This window comes from Amblyomma mixtum, chromosome 4 (assembly GCF_055824585.1).
Source record: "Amblyomma mixtum isolate Tamu chromosome 4, ASM5582458v1, whole genome shotgun sequence".
Classification (NCBI taxonomy): Eukaryota; Metazoa; Arthropoda; class Arachnida; order Ixodida; family Ixodidae; genus Amblyomma; species Amblyomma mixtum.
In genome coordinates this window covers 89,363,368-89,369,367 of record NC_143015.1, presented here as the reverse complement: position 1 = coordinate 89,369,367, position 6,000 = coordinate 89,363,368, and positions in this window count along the sequence as shown.

The following is a 6,000-nucleotide window of genomic DNA, read 5'->3' as shown; positions in this document are numbered from 1 at the left end:
CTATTCTCATGTGTCTTTGTTCAGAGACAACAAAAAGGGGGGCGGTGTCTCTCTGTATTTTCGTGATGGCGTATCACACGCCTCCCTAAAGTCGTTTTCCGTTGTTGATTGTGATTTTGAGATACTTGTTGCCGAATCTTGTGGTGTTATTATAATTCTTGTTTATAGACCCCCGTCTGGTAAAGTTGAACGCTTTTTTTCCTACCTTGACAGTGTACTTCACTCGTTTACAGGACATAGCCAATCTGTTGTCGTGTTGGGTGATTTTAACATAGATATATTGACTGAGAATACAGTGTCTAAGAGTTTTATTGGTATGATGTCTTCCTACAGCTGTGCAAATGTTATAAACCTGCCAACAAGAATTACCACAAGTACTAGAACTGCTCTCGATTTATGTTTCACTGATTTCTTACCAAATGATGTCCACTCGGGTGTGATGGCCTGCGATGTTAGCGACCATCTTCCATTTTTTGTCTTTTTGCCCCATTCGAGCAAAACTTTTTCTAATAGCGCAGCTAACACTTTCTATCGAAAAATTAATGACGAAACTATAAATTGCTTTCGACGCATGATTTCAGAGGTGGACTGGTCACTCGTTTTTAATGAAGAAGATCCTAGTCGCTGTTACGATGTTTGTGAAAAAAAATTTCAAGATGCCTATTATGAAGCATTTCCTCTAGTCCGCCGGTCTAGGTACAAAAAGTCTAAGAAACCGTGGGTTACGAAAGAGCTGTACAAAAGAATAAGGCAAAAACACAATCTCTTTGCTGATTTTTTGAAGCACAAGGACATCAATATACTAAACTTGCATAAAGCTGTAAGGAATAAGCTCAACACTGATCTAAAAACCGCAAAACAGGAATATTACGCAAAAGCGTTCGCTAATAAACTTGCCCCTAATCAGATATGGAGGTCATACAACAATTTAGTATCAAAACGAACCGAACCAACTCCAGTAGAGATTGTGGTAGATGGCGTTCCACTTAGAGGTCGTCCCTTATCAGACATGTTTAACGAACACTTCCTGACGGTTGGTGAAAATCAGTCTGCGCAAACAACATGCACAGATCCAATGTCATATCTTAAAGGCATACCAAAGCCTTCGATATTTCTTTCCCCAACAACTGCAGCCGAAATCTCTTCGTATATAATGCGTCTAAAAAATAACTTTTCCGTTGGAGCTGATAACATCAAGGGTGAGGTAGTGAAAGCCGTATCTGATATTATCGCACCTTTGTTGTCTCATATATGCAACCAAATGCTCAAAGAAGGCAGGTTTCCAGAGAAATTAAAGATAGCAAGAGTTTGTATGATACATAAGACAGGAAGCTATAATGATCCTAACAATTATCGTCCAATATCCGTTTTGCCGGTCTTCTCAAAAATTGCTGAACAAGTCATGAATACCCGCCTTACTTCGTACTTCATTAAGACCGGAGCTATTGCGAAAGAACAATATGGCTTTCAGAAAGAGAAATCTACGGAAAAAGCTTTACTTCACATAAAGGATAAAATAATTACCAATATAGAAAACAGAATTTTTACACTTGGGCTATTCTTAGACTTTAGAAAAGCCTTCGACTCGGTCTGTCACAAAATTTTACTGCGCAAATTACAATTCTATGGGATACGAGGTTCCGCACTTAATCTTATTCAGAGCTACTTATCCAGAGTACAATTCACAATGATTAATGCCATACCTTCAAGCCACGGCCTTATACGCACTGGTGTGCCATAGGGCTCAATACTGGGTCCTATTCTATTCCTAGTTCACATAAATGACATTGTTAATATTCTTCCTTCCTCCGAAACAGTTTTATACGCTGACGACACAAATATTTTCTTTCCTGACGCGAGTTTACAAGCAATAGAATGTAGAGCAAATCTCTGGTTAGAAAACCGTACATTATGGTTGAGGGCCAAGAGGTTAGAACTAAACATCACGAAGACGAAGTATGTAATATTCAGAGCTAAAAATAAAGTCATAGATGATGAGCCAATCATATTATACATTTCAAATGTTTTACAACGTGTACAGTCAATAAAATTCCTTGGAGTTATATTTAGTGAACACCTGCTGTGGACTGACCATATTAATCAAGTAAGAAAAAAAATTTCGCGATCAGTGGGCCTTCTAAATAAATTTAGACTTCTATTGCCAGTATGGCTCAAAAAGCAACTTTATTTCAGTTTAATTCATTCACATCTTCAGTATTATTTACTGATATGGGGAGACTCAACACAGACTAATTTAAATGCTTTGTTTTTACTACAGAAAAAGGCCATACGAGCAATTGCTAATCTAGGCTACTTGGCTAGCACTAACTTGTGGTGGAACAGCTTGGGGTTACTGACAATTTTTCAATTAAAAAACTCTTCGGCTAGCACTTGTAACGTATAACAGATTTCATCATGAAACTAATTTTTTTGCAACACCAGAACTACCACAAAACCCATATCCCCTTCGACACATGACAATAAGAGCACCAAAATCAAGAACAAATTACGGATTCCAAACGATTAGATATCAGATGACTACCTTTTTGAATGAAAACAGAAATTTTAATGACCTCCTCCATCAATGCAGAACCCAAAAAATATACAAGAGAAAAGTGATTGCACTGTTGACTACATGACTAACCGGTACATCCTGTGACATATTGTAAATTGATAACAGTTAACATGATTGTATATATATTTTTTCCTTTTTATAATTCCCTGTAACCCAACAGCACGCATCTTAACGACTTTGAAGATATCTTAACATTGTTGTACAGTTTTTCTTTTGTTTTTTGTTTCTTTGTTTTTTTCCTTTTAACATGCCAGCAAGTGTAATGGCGACCGCTACATTTATTGTATTTGTATATTTTGAGTATTTCCCGAATGCAGTTTGCTTACCCCCAGGGAGGAAGGCCCTCGTCAGGCACCACGCCTTTTGGCCTCCTTCCTGAAGTGTATGAAACACTTCAAATAAATACTTTTCAAACTTTTCAAACTTTCAATTTAGCAGGAGAGAACCACCGGTGTGCATCTCGGATAACAACAGTAGAAATGTCGAAGCACGGATAACAATAGTAGAAATATCGAAGTTCGAAACACCAGGTCTCATTCCGATTATTCGCACCTGTGTTCTTCCTTCGTGGTTAACCACATGTGAAGATAAGAAAGGGCAGGTTTCATCCGTCCACCTTACACCTGCTGGCATTGGTGATGGTATTGTGGAAGCGCTTTCTTTTAGTAAAGTTTTCTCCTGTAAGGTTTTGTTCACCAAGACATCCAGTAGGGTTGATTTGTAATCAAATATTGACATCAACGTATTGCCGAATTCTGCGTGTCAAGTGCCTTTGCTGCAAATTCAATGTTAGTGTCGTCAATTGGTGACACGTCCACGACTGCCGAAGGGGACGCTATCGCCTGCAGGCTCGAAAAAGACAACAAACATATCAAACAAAACGAAGCCGTATTTAAAATCGAAAGGAAAAGAGGCAATAAGGTACGAGAACTCCAAGACAAACACACGCTCAACCCGCGTTCGTTGATGAACTGCGACGCGTCGCTGACGTTGCATCGAAGGAAGTGGCGGAAGACAGCCAGGTGGTAAGGAGCGGAGGGAAACACAGGAAGACGTCGATGGACTCCAGTCAGGCGCCCTAAGAACTTGACAGCAGCGGGAAAAGCGTAGCCAAGACCCGTCGATGGCATCCCGAAATGCCGTAGGCTTATGCAGACTATCCAAGGAAGCCACTCGGCAGCACAAACCCTCAATCCACCCGCTGCAACCTCCAAACTTGAAACGGACACAGGAGGCTTGCGTGGGTGGTCCAAGGGAGGTCCCCGGCAGCACGGGCGCAACGACAGACGGCTTCCACCCCCCCGCTTGAATCACCCGACCTGCGCTGTCTTCCTTCACACCTCGGTTTTCTGACACGTTAGCTCTCCATTCCTAGTGCACGCCGCGCTCTTCGTCGACGTCGCTCGCACGCACCATTCACACGTGCACACGCCCAACGCTGGGCTGGCGTGGTTCGGTTGGTTGGTAAACACTTAATGAAACAGTCAAGGGGTCGAAGGCCCAGATCTAGGTGTCGGCCAAGACTCCTTGGAATCTAGCAGCCTCTAGAGCAAGACCAATGAGCGCTCGTTGGTCGTCCAGGGTAGACCTGTGCAGACGAGCCTCCCAGGTATGTTGTGTGGGTGTTGGCATGTGTTGTCGTGGATAAGTCCGCGCCTCTTGGAGGGCAATTATTTTTGGGCGATCTCTGTGCTGCAGAAGCTGTTGGAGGAGAGCTCGTTTACGGGTGAACCCCCGACAGTTCCACTGCCAGAGGGTGAGACGGGTGGAAGTGTTACTGGGAGTCATGTTGGTTGAAGCGTTGCTCTAAGAGCGGTATTCGCGTTTCGACCTGCATGAAGCGGGCACCATGAGCTTCTTGTGTACGTGTCAACCTATCGATGGCCTCTGTGAGACCCTGAAGCTGCGAGAGGACTTGGGTAGAGAAGTGTTGAAAAGTGTTATTGAAAGTGTCTTCAGTGTTAGCCATGCGGCTGTCGAGGCGCCTGTCTAATGAAGGCGAGATCGTGCAAGTTTTGCACGACAAAGTCTCTGTGTACGTGGCGGCTCCGGAAACCTGCGGGAGAGGAGTGGTGCGCGGTATCGACCTCGAGTATACAACAGCCGACCTCCACGCAAACTTTGACGACCCACGAAACCCTCCAATATTCCAACTTCGTAGAATGGGCAAAACAGCGTCTATTTTACTCACTTTCCAAGACGAACGCGTCCCAAGATGGACCTACTACTATGGCGTACCCTTTCGGTGCTATCTTTACAAGAAACGCTACGAAGTTTGCCACGAATGTGGTGAGCTCAGACATCGGGCTGGCGCGGCGCTCCGCTGTCCGACGCACCACTGTCGATGCACCGCGTTCCTAAAATCCCCGGACGATTTCGTGTGCACATCACAGTTAGACACAGCAAGCACTATCTAATGTAATTTCTTGGAACACTTTAGTCCGTTTACTTGCCGCGTCAAGGCGCCATTGAAGGAGAGTGGTGGCGTACCTGGAGGCGCTAACTGCTAGCATGACTAACTAAAGCTGTGCAAGAAGCATGCACCGTATAAGAAATAAAGAATGCGCAAAACGTTATTCTCCATTATTTCGTAGTATGACGACGATTCCTGCATCTGTAGTGTTAGATGGGAAATAAACATTGATTTGATTTGATTTGATTTGTTATGAGTGATCTCTTCACGAATGCTAGTGACGATGCTAGTGTACTGAGCAGTATGAAAAAAGTAGAGGTTTTTACTGGGAAACCAGATGTGTCGCAGTGGAAACGACGTTGGTATGGGCTGTAATGATGTCCGTTGTGATATGTTGTTGATACAATGTTTTCTGCAGCTAAATAAGATTTGTGATTTTGGTACCCTTCGTTCTTTTTTTTTCCTACACAGAGGAAATGTCAGAGGAGACCGTCAATCAACTAGCTTCCAACTGTATGACTGTTCTTCTTGCAGGGTAAGGATTGTTTGAAATATGAAAATACTACGGGAGGCAAGAAACATAAGCTTTAAAGAAGCAATAAGGACCTATTTAAACACACCGTTCTGGTGATTAAGAGACAACATTAGGGAGTGAAACAGGCTGACTTTGAGAGAGTGCAACAAAACTTATGAAGCGAATAATACTTATCGCCCTTCGTTGAACAGGAACAGCGGTCTTCCACTGCCCAGGCAACCCATTTAGCTCAAACGCCTTTTGTTCAATCCGAAGATGCTTTAGTACGCGCAGAGATACCAACCCAAGCGGCGCAGCTAAGGGGCAAAGTATTGCAAACGAATGGTTCGATTTCTGGTCCTTTGTATAGAACCGGCCTTTGCCAATACGTTACCAATATTGGGCCCATTGCCAGCGCTGCTTGGGAAGCGCTTGACATGCACGGCTTAGCCACAGAAGCGCATAGAAGAAATCCTGAAACTGCGAGATGGGCAACCT